This window comes from Fundulus heteroclitus, chromosome 11 (genome assembly GCF_011125445.2).
Source record: "Fundulus heteroclitus isolate FHET01 chromosome 11, MU-UCD_Fhet_4.1, whole genome shotgun sequence".
Lineage (NCBI taxonomy): Eukaryota > Metazoa > Chordata > Actinopteri > Cyprinodontiformes > Fundulidae > Fundulus > Fundulus heteroclitus.
The window spans coordinates 1,690,575-1,704,587 of record NC_046371.1 but is presented as its reverse complement, the minus strand read 5'-3'; the positions used below and the strand labels follow the sequence as shown (position 1 = coordinate 1,704,587).

Genomic DNA, 14,013 nt, shown 5'->3' with positions numbered 1-14,013 from the left:
AGCTGTTTGGGCTTATAACAGACAGAGTTCTTAATTAAACAATAAATAACTTAAAGTGTGTAATAGTACAACATGTGTGTATGCTCCTGAGCAGCAGGTCCTACTTTATGGACGTGGGCAACATTTGCTGATCGATCTACCAAGCTATGATTGTATAAAATGCTACAAGGTGATAATATGCTGCCGTGACTCATATTTAAGGAAACGACCGCCGAATCAGGTGACAAGAGACACAGGTTAATGTTTAATTGTCTGATTTTCTTTATTTAATACAACATAAAAAGAAACAACTTTATGTTCTAAATATAAAATATAAGCACTGTGATGCCCTGCCCAGATGGTTGTAAATGTTTTTTGTCACATTTTTATTAATGGCTTAAGAAACTAAACCCTTTATATTGAATTTGAAGGAGCGGGAGTGGGCGGGGTCTGCCAAAACTGGCTGTCATTCCCCTGACCACTTCCTGCTCTGAGGTGAATTAATGTCTGTCCCTCAGACAAATATCATAAGTTATTCATCACTATAATATCAGTTTTTTACATACTATCATAAACGACAAAAGAAAATGTAGAAACACATTTATCCTACTCATTAAAAGCTGTGAAAAAAACAACCATTCAATATACAGTCTAATTGTTTTTTTTTACAATAAAACAGTTATTAAAATTACCTTATGATTTAAATTAATACAATCAGCAAACTATAACAGATTATTGTGTCTTCCTCCCGGCCCACGATGCCATCGCTGATGATGAGCGTTTTTTATTCAGAATTGGGCCTTTTAGACAAATCCGCCTCCTCACTGTCCATGGAGCCCAGTCAGGATTAAACCGTGGGAAAGGTTGCAGCTTAATATGTTTGATCAATTAAGTCCATGTTGGGTGAGAGCGCTTCTCAGATTGTGTTGGTGTACTTCAGGATGCCATAGATCCCGCCGCCTGGAAATAAAAGAACAGATTTTAATTTTCTCCATCCCCCGTAAAGATTTCCTCCACTTTGCTTTTTTTTTACACTTAAATCTCTCACATAATCAGACATATTTCAATATATGAGACAACTTAAGTATATAACATTTTGTTTAAGTAAATGCCCTGTCCAAACCAACCTGGCTCTGTATGAAAAGTAATTAACCAACTTGTTAAAATATGATTTAAACATATTCTTGACAACTAAGTCCTATTTCACTAGTTTCACCAAACGCAGGCTTGATTGCTGCCGGATCTCGTGAATCCAGAAATCCCATTAAATAAAACCTGTTTGACAACATGAAGACGGACCCAGGTCACTGACATTTATCAGTCTAAATGTTCTAAAACTCCACAGAACCTCAGAGAGAACCATTATCCACAGACGGAGAACGCCTGATCAGGCCAACCAAAATTACTCCAAAAGCAAATTTACCACCCACACAGAATAACATGGACTGATTTCAGCTGCTGGTAAAAAGTGGTTTATGAATAGAAATTAAGTTTAAAGTAAATTAGGGAGTGAAATGTATTGGCAGGAGGGTTAGCTACGGGTTCCATGTAAAAACTCAGTTCTCATTTAGAGCTCAAGATTCAACTATAATAAAGAAAATCTGAGCAGGAATGGTCTCCATGAGAGCGTTGCAACACATTTTTATACGTCAGCTTAACTTCATCCCTCATCAAGAGCTGGAGTTACATGAAAGTTTGGGAACCAGGAGGATGTAAAGCCAAGCCCTGAGAAAGAAGCTGCTGCATGGCCTCCCTGATGATCAACGTCAGCTGAGGAGCTTAAAGTTTACCAGGAAACCCAACGACAGCATTTAATGGAAATTAGGAATCAGATTCAGCTTAAATCACCGTGTCGATTCCTACAATCTAAAGAAGTCCAGTCAAGGATTCACTCAGCTTCTTCTTACTGCACTGACACAAAACTTATTCTAGTTGTAGCTTTAGAAAAATTGGATAAAACTACTTTAGATCAGAACCCCCCAAAGATTTACTTAGTTTATTTCCTATTATTAATAGAAACAATAAAGTACTGTGATTTTATGTATGTCTGTTAATGTATGAATAGAAACAATTAAGCTTTGAATATTGATGAAGTTTATTCCAGTGAAACTAAAGTTCTGAGTTCTTTTAAATCAAGATTAAAAACTGAAACACCATTAGTTTAAGTTTGTAGTCCAAATGTTTTTAATATTTACTTTTAGTTTCTATTTTCCCATGTTTTATTTTGTTTCTACATTTTATTCCAACTTGCTTTTATTCTGTTTTACTTTTCTATATTTTAATCATGTAAAGCACTTTGCGTTGTCTTTGTACTGAAATGTGCTATAGAAATAAATTTGCCCTGTCTAAAGTAGTCAGGTCACGGATTTATTCATCTTATTCCTCTGTTAATGTGATGTTTTTCCTTTCCTATGTAATATTTCCCCCTATAATGTTTTTCTATTCATATTCAGCACTTTAAACCGTCTTGTTACAGAAAATTGCTCCATAAATAAACTTTCCTAGCCTTACAACAAGGAATTTAACTCCAGTTCCGCTTTGCTTTCAGCAATGACATTTTAGTTCAAATATACAATAAAGGGAAATATGACCATTTCTCTAGTAAATATGTATAGAAGCGTGTTTCTATAAAAAAAAAAAAGGAAGTCCTGTCTGGACTTGCGCAAATAAGCGCGTAATCAACCTGGTTCCTCTGCCTTTTTCCTGGTTCCCTGGTTCCCTGGTTCCCTGGTTCCCTTGTCACCAGAGAGGCAGCCTGGGGGCAGAAAGTGTCCCAGTGGAGGCTGGTTTTAGCAAACGGAGCTCAGTTGCTCCAAACTGAAGGTAAAAGTCTAAATAGTTTGTTTCCAAGCTGAGAGGGGTCTGCAGAGATGCTGGCTGACCTTAGACCACCTGGACAGGTCCTGGACGAAGGAGGAAAAGGAGCATAGCTGAGACATTAGCGCCCTCCTGTGGTAGAACGTGGTAGAAACACCGATGACGGCACAAAGCTGTGGATGGATGGATGGATGGATGGATGGATGGATGGATGGATGGATGGATGGATGGAGTCCAAACTGTAGCTGGCTTGTTAGCTGTGAATCTGTTTTTTAGTTTTCTGCTGTAGTTTCTCTTCGCTGCCTTTACCTCCTTGGTGAGCTTGTTCCCTGCCAGCGTTTACTTCTTTTAAAGCTCTACGTCTCCTTGTTCCTTGTTTCATGAAGTGAAACATGGTTTGTTGTTTTTATATGAGGGAAAAGTCGTGGTCTGCTCTCACGCATTATCACAAAAAGGTTGAAGCTTCAAAGACACCCCAAGTATTCCTGTAGCATCCGCTTCGACGCATCAGTCTGCTTCCTCACAGGTTTAGAGGTTTTCTCTTGTTTCCTGTACGTTGGGATGATGTGAAGCCGACGGTGATCAGAAAGTCCCAAAGCAGCCCTGCTGACAGCATGCTGAGCATCATTTAAAGTAGCAGTAATTGTCCCTGGTGTATTGAGAAATCCATTACAGAGGTTTGCACTGTTAAAATAGCCAAGAACAACGATGAGGAACTCTGGGTGTTTTCTCCCTTATCAGCTCCTTGAGTTGTTTTTCAGCCTGGTGTGCAGATTTCTGGTTGAATATATCACCCAGAACAAACAAAGTGAATTCCCTCAGTGGATAAAAAGGTCTATAAAAAAAATGACTCCAGGTGAAGTGTACATGTCTTATGTAACACTTTGACATCAGCAAACCAACCTTCCTCTGTTTAAAAGCAGATTCCACCTCCTCAGGTGGCACAGCGAGGGGGTAGGTCCAAGTTTTTAGAGGTGAGAAGCAGCACTTTGTCCATTTCATCAACAACAATAATAATACATGTTACTTCTAATGCATTGTATATTGCATTAGTCAAACAATAAGCTAAAAAACCTTTGAGCCAGGCCGCAGACATTAGCCAGGTGGACTGAAGTCTCCATGGGCCAAGCTTTATGAGTGCGCCTTCCCCTTTTCCTCGTTTGCGTCTGTGGTGATGTCCATGTAGTGCAGCTGCACCACCAGCCAAGATCTCAGGGACGTTGGGGTTGATGAGGAATGGAGAGAAATGCCTGGAGAGGTTTAGGAGGTCCTCTCTAGTGAAGGTGATCACTGAACGGCGGCAGTAGACAGTTTCCTAGTAGATCCTAAACTCTGAATTTAAGCCACGGTACACTGTGGAGCGTGGTGGTGTTCCTCAGAGATGTCCAGGGATCAGTTTGAAGGCATCAGCATGAATGTAGAGGCCATGTTGCCTCTATGATAGAACGAAGCCAAACGGACCATGCGAGGAGCGTCTGGGTCCCAGATCAACAGCAGCCGGCCCAATGAAGGACCTTCATCCATCAGAGAACACGTCTGCTGTCAGCAACCTGCTGGTTCTGAGCTTCAGCCCAGAACTACAGCAGAACCGGGGAGCACAGTCCCTTCATCCTGGGCTGGAATACCTGTTCACAGGTGACTGAAGGAGGCGGAGTCCATCTGACACCGACCAGACGCAGCTCCCAGAACCAGCAGCTAAATATCAGGAGGCTCAACGTTCAGCCTTCTGTTTCTGCTGACAGTGATATTTTATAAACTGTCTGATTTCCATTTTTACTCATTTCCTGCAGGCTGAGACCAATTACGATTATTTATTCTAAATGTTTTGACTTGAACCAGTACGTGGAGCATCAATAGAGACTTTGTGTGCAATGAATGTAAGCTGTATTAATTGTTAGAGCTTCACTCACATTTTTTAAACCCACTACTGTAGTTTGTGGTTAGGGTTTAATAGTAAAGGTGTCAGCCTTAAGCCAAGGTTCAGGGTTTGGGCCTCAGCGTTGTGACCGGCATGAACCTGGGAGTGGCTGGATCAGAGAACAGCGCAGGAACCTCCAAACCTGTGGCTTTTAAGGAGCTAGAAATGGAGAACTACGCTGTGGCTGTGTGCTCTAATGTCTAATTATAGAGATAATTGTAACGTATTGTTTCAACAGCGTTTCCGGCTTAATCGCGTTGCATTTTGACCAGTCGTACATGCGGACGCTGTCGCCACCTACTGGACCAGGATGGCCATTTCAGCTTCGTTGGATTTCCCTTGCTTTCATCTGGATAGAGGATGGATGGAATATGAGGGGAAATATCAGCTTAATGTAGAAATATTTGGAAAAGCTTCGTCAAAACTAAAGTTTGTTAACTTGAGAAACTTGGCCTACATGTGTTGCATCGCATTAAATTAAATATATTTTCCTCTTAATTAGTTTCAATAATGACTTTTTGAAGATTTATTTCTGATTAAATTAAGACGAAGATGTATAGATATTTTTGCTTTTTGTCCAGATATAGATTGGTTCCTCTCGCTCTGAATTAGTTTGTTTAGGATATTATTTCAGTAGCAGAATTTGCATTTATTCAAAGGCTGGAGACCAATAAGAGGGTGACCATAAATTACAGAAAACATCTCCACTTCCTTTATCATTGATTGCAGAGTGGGTTAATGGATAACAGGCCACACTGAGGTGGTGGAAACTGCAGTGTTGCGTAACAGTTTGCGTATTTGTCCATTATACTCACCCAGTAAACCCACCCCGGCGATTGTACCGATGGTGATGCCGGCTATCTCCCCTCCTGAAAGCCCTGCTGGTGACGCTTCGGGTCCTTCAGTACTGTTTGAGGGAGCTGCCTCGGTGGTGATGGTTGTTGATTCCACAGTTTGGCCGGTACCTGGTCCACTGGTTTGGGCTGTGGTTGGTACATCAGTTGTAGATCCAGTATTTTGCTCTGTGACACTTGACTCAGTAGGTGCTGAGGTGGTAGCTGCTCCACACAGATTTACTGTATCAAACAGAAAAGGTTTAATCATCAAAATGGTCCCTCTTACTGTATATTTCAAAATAATTGTGATTAATGCTGTGGATAGTATTGAAATGGGCTCATAAGTAATTCAGCCTTATAGGAGTAATTCAGACTGATCCTAATAATAAAGACAGACATGTGAAACTGAATCTCTGATCAAATAGTTCCTCTAAAGAAGGCCTGACACTGACAGCGACCAACCCTGTTTCTAAACAATTTCAACATAGTTTATGGCCTCTATTAATCATCTCCTTTGGCCACGCCACAAAAATGTTCTGATGTGGCCTCATTTAGCTTCTTCCCAAGTTGTATATTATAACAAAGCGATTATAGATTCTAGATGATGGATGTCGGTTGTTCCACAGCCTGAGCATCAGATATTTCCCCATTTTTTTCTCAGCTTATTGCACAGATTATGCTCAAATCTACTAAGTATTGATGCTTTACTGTGAGATTCTCTTCAAATAAAGATAGTGGCACCGGCTTATAAAAAATAGGATGATAAAAACATTTTGGCCACTGAATAAATAAAATAAACTATTTTTACCTGCGACGAAGAGGCAAAAAGCCGCTACAAAAAGATTTTTTTGCATTTTTCCAAAACAACTGCGTCCAAAAGCCAAAGTTTCTTGTAGGAATGTTTTCTGTGCCGCTGGAAAAACAGAATTACAAACATAAAGGAATGGGTTAATGTTAATACAGATCATTTGTGATCCATTTATGAAAAAAACATTACACAATTACAAGGCAATTTGATAGAACACAACTAATATATGTTAATCATATATATATATATATATATATATATATATATATATATATATATATATATATATATATATATATGGCATGAAATGAAATGTCCTGGTTATAGATTTTTTGGAAAAAAAGAAAATGGTACAATTTAAGCAAATATGCAAAATGTAAATATTGACCTGTAATGCGATCTGAAATATAAATTCTTAATAATTTTCTGTAAAACAATAAATGAAGAAAACACCAAGTGGCTCAGCTACTCACCAGCGGGGCTGTCTATGATGACTCTGCTCCCTGGCTGTTGGAGCAGAGGATATTTATCTTTTATGACCTTCTTACATGGACCTGTCGCTTTTAGCCCTCCCATCTACGTTGCATCCTGTTCCCATATATGTCACACACATAATGTTTATCTAGTTTTATCTGGTTATTACGGCTAGTTAAATGTAATATCTGTTGAACATGGGTGGGGAAACGCAGCTCAGGTCTGGGTTGTGGATAAGTCAATGAAAATGTAACAACCAGAAAAATTGTTGGGACAATTTTATTGATATAAACAACAAATTTTGTCGACTCTTGTTTTAAAAAAACAGTAATTCCTCTTGGCTACTTTTTCTATGCCTAGCAACAATAAAAGCAGAAGTAAGATGTACACAGCAAATGTTTTTGCTCATTTGTACTCACCACTGCGTCTCTTCAGCTCAGGTCTGCAGCACTTGTTTGAACTGGCAGCTGGAAGCAGTGAAAACTAAGGCAACGAGCTGATAAAACCTGGTTAGTTACTACACACTGTTTGCTCAGCTTGGTGAGCTGTCCAGCAGACTGTAGCAGAAAACACTTGGTCACCATAGCACAGCAGCACGTCATTTTCCTGATGTGGTATTAAAAAGACGCTGCCAGTCTTTCTTCCCCCTGGTTACCAACCTGCAAGAGAAACAGTTCTCTGCCAGCTCCCAGAACCTCTGCCAACTCTTCTTTTGTCTGAAAATAAACTTCACACAACCAAAATACGAAGTTTGTGAAAGTAAATCTCAGAAATAACTGAGTAGGAAAATTACCAAACCACTGCAACAACCTGCATCAAAGGAAATACTAAGACTAAAGTCAACAAGTCAATATAAAAATTAGTATTTCCATCCTGTTTGTCAAGAACTATGCCATGTTTTTCACCACCATATTCTTAACCTGCATGTTTAATCAGCCTTTTACAGTTTTCAATCTGAATTTGTTGGTATTATGTTTGATTTAGTGATCTGTTATATTTGTACCTGGAAGGAAGAAAGATTAGGTAGGAGCAACTAAAAACAAAAGACTGGCCAAAAAAATTAAAAATAAAATGGGGAAGTTTTGTAGTTTGTAAAAAAATAAATAAATAAATAAAACAAAGTTTGTACACTGAGTTATAAAATGTATAATTTTTGTAGCCAGAAAGTTTCTAAGCTAAAAACTGTGCTAAAAAGTTAGTTTTGCTATTGTTTTGGAGCTAGGTTGAATTTGTGTAAAACTAATTTAAGTTTTTGGGGAAATTTCGCCAAGTTAGCATTGAGCTTATGTTGATTTTCTTGACAGTAGTTAGCTATCCCACTAAGTAACTGTGGTATAGTGGGATAACGTCTTTGAATCAGGGGACTTCGGTATGAATCCCAGTGCTTCAGACAGTGCGGTGTAAAAAAAACTCTGCCAAGTCTTTGTGCAAGTTGTAATTGTGCATAAGCAGTTTATGGCACAAGGTAGCAGCCGGATGGGTTCACTGTAGTTAGCTAGGTTAGCTAACAGTACCCTGGTTACCTAAATGGCAAATGTTTTCTACTTATAGCGCTTTAACTAGTCCGACAACCCCAAAGCGTTTTGCACTACAGTCAGTCATTCACGCATTCGAGCCCTGACGGTGGTGCCCTGGCCTGGGGCAAACTAGAGGCGAGGCTGTGTTAAATTAGCTTTAATCAAGGTTAGCAGGAAGCTAAAATGACAGCGAGCTAAGTTAGCTTTAGTAAACGTTCACTTTTAGCCAGGTTAGCGCAGTCAGCAGTTATCCAAGCAAGCTTTCGCCTAAAGTGACTTAATGCTGAGATTCTGAATTGCACATTAGAATTGTGCTAAATTGGGTTTAGTTGAAGCTGATAGTTAGCCAAGTTAGATTTTACCTAATTTAACTACAGACAATTTAGCTTCAGTGGAAGTTTCCACTTAGCTAAGTTGATAGATTGACATACAGATATGTTCCCTTTGATTAAAGCTATTTTAGTCTAAACCTAACTCAAAACTAACTTATCTTAAAGCTCACTCATCTTGAAGTCAAATTCACTATAAATAAATTCAGCTAACTTTAATTAAATGTTGCTGTTTAGCTCTCTCCCGGTTTCAGTAAAAACCAAGTTAGCTCAGATTAAAGCTTTACAAATTTACATTTCAAGCTAACAATATTAGATGTATTTTTAGCCATGATAAAAAAAATGTGACCTAGTTACTCTATTGAAACCATCACAGTGGATTTATGTCTTGATTTATGGCAGCTTGTGAAACAATGTGTCATCTGTGTGTCAGAATAAAGGCGACAAACTGTAGCCAATTATCCTTACAAACCAACCAGCAAGAGACAGTTCTGAAAAGAACGTATCTGAGGAATCGCTCTTTCTAAACATCCAGTAAAATAATCAGTTTGGGAGAATTTTACCAACAGTGAAGTTGTTGTGAAGTGTTATATCTGTGAGGATAATATTTCTGTGGAGTCCATGAAGTTAGGAGAACAAACATTGTAAAACATATCTTATTGCTATTTTTCAACCCCATTAGTTTGCATAATGACACTACATAATGATAGTATTCATCAAATCCTCCAGTGGGGAACTGTTTTGTTGGACTGCAAGTCAGTCATACAGGTGTGGAAGGAGGAGAGTTTGACTTAAAATTACATCTTTGATTGTTGGAAAATTACTCATCATTCCCTTGCAGGAACAGAAATGTAAATGCAAAGTTTCATTGTCTAGAAAGGTATACAGCAGTGGTCCCCTGGACCTACTTACTGAAATCTCTTAGAACAGGCCCAACACCAGTACCATACCAAAAACAAATGTGTAGTCCGGCCGCAGCAACACCAGGAACAAGTCTCTCCTGGGCCGTTTTGAGTTATTTACAGGTTCTGAAAGCATGGACTCTAAGCTTTCCAGTGATATCAAACCTGTGGAACTCAACAAAGGATTGAAGAAGATATGACCATTTGAATGTTGGCACTCTGCAAAGAAGATTAGTGAGAAAACAGGCCTCAAAGTTTTTTTAGAATCCCCCCAGCCAGTTTAAATCCTGAGTTTAAACACAATGTTTACTGTTTTAAAGCCTTCCAAACTGCAATTTAAAGCACTGAGGGGGTTCTTCATAACTTCAACAAGCATATTTTGCAATAAAAAGGAAATCACAGTTGATCCAGAACGCTGCTGCCCGCGTCCTCACTAAGACTAAGAACGTAGAGAACATGGACCCGGTTCTGAAGTCCTTCCACTAAGACTAAGAACGTAGAGAACATGGACCCGGTTCTGAAGTCCTTCCACTAAGACTAAGAACGTAGAGAACATGGACCCGGTTCTGAAGTCCTCACTAAGACTAAGAACGTAGAGAACATGGACCCGGTTCTGAAGTCCTCACTAAGACTAAGAACGTAGAGAACATGGACCCGGTTCTGAAGTCCTCACTAAGACTAAGAACGTAGAGAACATGGACCCGGTTCTGAAGTCCTTCCACTAAGACTAAGAACGTAGAGAACATGGACCCGGTTCTGAAGTCCTCACTAAGACTAAGAACGTAGAGAACATGGACCCGGTTCTGAAGTCCTTCCACTAAGACTAAGAACGTAGAGAACATGGACCCGGTTCTGAAGTCCTCACTAAGACTAAGAACGTAGAGAACATGGAACATACTTGCTTTTATTTGTTCATGATTTGGCGCTATATAAATAAAATTGAATTGAATTGAATTGAATTCTGTTTTTATCGTCCTATATTTTAATCATGTAAAGCACTTTGCGTTGTCTTTGTACTGAAATGGGCTACACTAATAAACTTGCCTTGCCTTGCCTTGGAGCAGGGACACATCCAGAAAGCTGCAGGACATTTGGCCCTGAGGACCAGGGCTGTGGTCCACTGGTCTCCCGTAGGGTTGTGAGATCTTTAGACGTGCCACTGCTCCGACAAACCTGAACCAACTGGCTGAACTATTTAATTTGATTCCGGTGTGATGAAATGTAGGGGAAAGGGAGATGATGAGGAGGTAACCTTCTGAAGGGGACGTAAGGAGGGGTTAAAAGTGTGAAACATTGAGCTGGTGAGCTTTTTATCAGTAAGCTGTTGAGCAACACCAGGCGTGGTCCTGCTCCCAAGCTTATCAAACTAACTTAATATATTGAAAGCCAATGTTAACATTTATTAATGTTAATGGTTGTTATATTAATGCTAATATTAAGAGGTGAAAATAAGTGAAAGACCACCGGTTATAATCTTAGCAGTATGAAGTAAGAGTTCCTGTACACAGTATTGTTGCTGACCATCTCCACCCGCTTTCTTGAGCAGACCTCCACAGTCACCAGGGCTCCATCCAGATACCCTTATTTAAAGCTCCTCCTCCTGGCTCCTGTTCCTTGACCTTTTACTGGATCGACTGTAAGAACTCCTCGGACTGCTGTGTAAATCAGGCCCCTTATTGTCTTAGGTTTCTTTATCTAGCGGTCAATGCCTTCTCATTGCTCTCTAGCTCAGAACACGCACACGTATATCCAATTTAAAGAACACAACTGATGTGTATGTGAGTCATTCAAACCATAATTGTCATAAAAGGACATAATAATTAACAACTCAGGAATAATGATGAGTACTCTGGGGCAATGGGAGCGGCTGCCTGTGTTAAAGAGTGCTGTGACTTTATTCAGCAGAGCCTGTAAGTCATTGCATCTTTTAAAATGGTTCAACGACATGTACGGGAAAAGGAGTGTCTTGGTAATGTGGGAGTGTGTATGACATGGAAAATACTGACGTTTATAGGTTTATTTATTACCATGAATTGGTACCATATAGTGTTATACTCCATGCAGGTAACCATGCAGGATCTTCCCAGTGATTAAGGGAAACAAATTAACTCATTCTAAAACTGGAATTCGGGGCAAAAGACTTCCTGTCTTGATGCTGGTAGCTTGATTTATAATAAGTGTCTCAGAATTAAGAAAACTCCTGTCCGACTGACTCCAGGCTCTGCAATCCTTTAAACCTGCTAAACCTCTGTGGACATTTTTTAATCAGTAACAGGAAACATAAATGATGATGAGGAAGCTGACAGGGAACTCTGTTTCAGATGAAGGTGAAAACTTGGTCATGTTTCTTTGCTCTTCCAAGGCCAGCTACACATTAAAGGAGTTTCTGCTCCATTAACATCTCTGATCTACAGATCTACAGTTTTCTGTGCAAAAACTGAGATTTTTCAAAACACTTTTCAAAATCTACTTTTAAGACTAATCTTAAAACTTTCCTTTGTGACAAAGCTTCTAGTTAGAGTGGCTCATGTTACCCTGAGCTACCTCTATAGTTATACTGCTATAGGCTTAGGCTGCTGGAGGACATCAGGGTCTATTTCTCTCTCTCTGCTGAGTTCTCCTACTGCTCTCCAATCTGCATTGTTTGTTGTTATTTCAGCTTTTAACTTCTTGTTCTCTGTCATTTTTTCTTCCTAGAAGGTACACCTGGTCTGGTGTTCTGTTAGCTGTGACATCATCAGGGGAGGCAGATCATCCTCTATTACCATCTAACATAGAAAGTACTCCTGGGTCAATGTGAGCTTCTGTGCTTTCTGTGTCTCTGCTCTGTCTTCTCTAAGCCCCAGTGGGTGGAGGCAGATGAGCGTTCACACTGAGCCTGGTTCTGGTTCTGTTGGAGGTTCTCCTCCCTGTTAAAGGGGAGTTTTCCTCTCCACTGTCGTTGTTAAGTATCTGCCTCACAGACTAATTAAAGTGTCTCTGATCCGTTGTGTTGAAGAACGGACTGAGCCAAAAAGTCTAGAACTCACTGTGCTGGTCCATCTGTGTACTGAACCTCACCTCTGATCATGAGAAATTGATTAAATGAGCAAAAGAACCAAGTTCTGCTGCAAGGAGCTTCCTCTGTAGGGCTCAGCGTTACGTAAGATCCAGGGAGGACCTTGACCGTCTCCACTGAAAGGAGACGGTCAAGGTGGTTCATTCGATCACGACCCGTCCTGCACTCCTCTCTTTGGAGGTTTTACCGACAACCCCCAGGAGGAGAGGCCCCAGAGCAGATCCATGACCTGCTGGAGAAGCTGCATATAACCAGGATCCCTCACAGTTAGCTGGGAAAATGCCCGTCTGGTTTTCTCTTCAGGGCGGTTACCACTGTGAAGAAGAGGATGAGCAACAGACAGACAGACTTTGTTTTTCTTCATCTCTAAGGTCAATGGAAAAATGGCTCCACTGTTATAGTTTCCTGCATACAGGCCAAGTCGGCCTCCACCTCATTGGTTGCTTGCAGATGCGTTGGACATCGATACAGTAACATTTTTGTTTGTTTAAAAAAACATTCTGAGTCAGAGTTTACATAAATAACTACATTTGCATGTGAACAGGAAGTGTAAAGCAAACAGGAAATAATATAAATATGACTGGCGGTGTGAGCAGGGGAACATCTGGAGGGTATCTTTAATTCTTTTTTTGATTACAGCTCTTTTTTTTTTTTACCAGATAATCTGTGTTGCTTCTTATGCAGAGGAGCGGAAGCTGATCTGCTCGCCACAAGAATCACTCAGATGTTTGATGAATGAATTTCCCGTCTCCTCAGTTCAAACCGCAGCTTTCAAACATGACGGAGTGACATTGATCGGCTGGTTTTTGCATGTGGATGGAGTCTCCTTCCACTAATGACCCTGGATTGAACGATGAAAGCAGAGGCAGGACAACGCGTCCTCAGCAGTGGAGTTTCTGAGGAAACCGAAATCTATCTCGCTGGTTTCGATCGCAATAATAAAACTTAAGGAAGTATTAAGTAGCAGATTCCACTCTGTCATCCTGCCAGGTTTATTGCTCTTATCTAGAGCTGCTCCTTGTAGTTGCTGTTGCTGGCTGGTAATAAAAAGGCCACAGCCCTTAGATATGCTGTAGAAACTATAGACACACTGACTGAGGTCGATATTTAGACGTTTCCTAATCTTTTGACTGCTTGCTCATTAATCTAGCACTGTTGAATGGAGAAAACGAGGATCTCTATTTAAAATACATGCTGTAAGGACCCTTTAAATGGTAGAAAATCACAAATTGAAGATTTATTCCTTCATTTTTTAACCCCAGCCGTGCAGACTCGTGTGTTTCTTAACACATTTAAATAGTAAATTGGTGATGAAATAACTAGAAGGTTGATGTTCTTGGCAGCTCCATCGTCTGATGGAATATATTTCTAATCT

General features: G+C 40.0%; 1 long non-coding RNA gene across 2 annotated transcripts; it reads right to left on the bottom strand.

The window, feature by feature from the left end:
- Window positions 1–237: 237 nt before the first annotated feature.
- LOC105929014 lies at window positions 238–7,305 on the bottom strand. Of its 2 annotated transcripts, XR_004931881.1 has the most exons (5): window positions 7,252–7,305; window positions 6,832–6,865; window positions 6,359–6,463; window positions 5,530–5,790; window positions 238–939 (listed from the first exon to the last, which is right to left on the bottom strand). It is a non-coding gene; the product is annotated as an uncharacterized LOC105929014 (long non-coding RNA). The 2 variants fall into 2 exon arrangements; XR_004931882.1 differs by lacking the exon at window positions 6,832–6,865 and having other exon boundaries at window positions 7,252–7,287.
- Between the last annotated feature and the right edge of the window lie 6,708 nt (window positions 7,306–14,013).